The sequence below is a fragment of the Orycteropus afer genome, unplaced genomic scaffold (assembly GCF_000298275.1).
Source record: "Orycteropus afer afer isolate SDZICR_OR568_19922 unplaced genomic scaffold, OryAfe1.0 scaffold00007, whole genome shotgun sequence".
Classification (NCBI taxonomy): Eukaryota; Metazoa; Chordata; class Mammalia; order Tubulidentata; family Orycteropodidae; genus Orycteropus; species Orycteropus afer.
This window is the reverse complement of record NW_006921594.1, coordinates 9608216-9608794: the sequence shown is the minus strand read 5'-3', so window position 1 is coordinate 9608794 and position 579 is coordinate 9608216.

Here is a 579-nt window from a genome sequence, read left to right as displayed (position 1 = left end):
GTTAGTGAAAGGGAGTATGACTTGACTGAAGTAGAAGTGGAGCCTTGACCAGCAATTCACTCTTAGGGGACAGAGAGGGAAAGGGCAGTTTTCCTGAGCCCACATTATTCTCCAGGCCCAAGGACTGTACCAACTGCAAGATTTGTAGAGCTGCAACTACAATCAAGAAAGGTCCAGTCAGTCACAGAACCTGAAAAATCTGCCCAGAATGCCTAGGATGGAGTAGAACATTCCAAGTTATGACAAACTAGAGTCACTCCTAAACAGAGGATGAAACAGGCAGAATGGGCTCTCACATCCGTGTCAATAGACACTAATAAATTAATGCTAAATTGTGTTGCATATTGAAATGAAAATGCAAGTGATTTCACCTGTTATTGTTAAAAACAAAGATATTGATAACATTCTTCCACACAGGATTACTGTAAGTCTAGCACCATTACTATATGCATAATGTTATTGTTATTGTTGTTGTTAGGTGCTGCCCAGTCAGCTCCTATTCATAGCAACCCAACATGCAACAGAACAAAACACTGCCTGGTCCTGCACCAGCCTCACAGTCCTTGCTATACCTGCGCC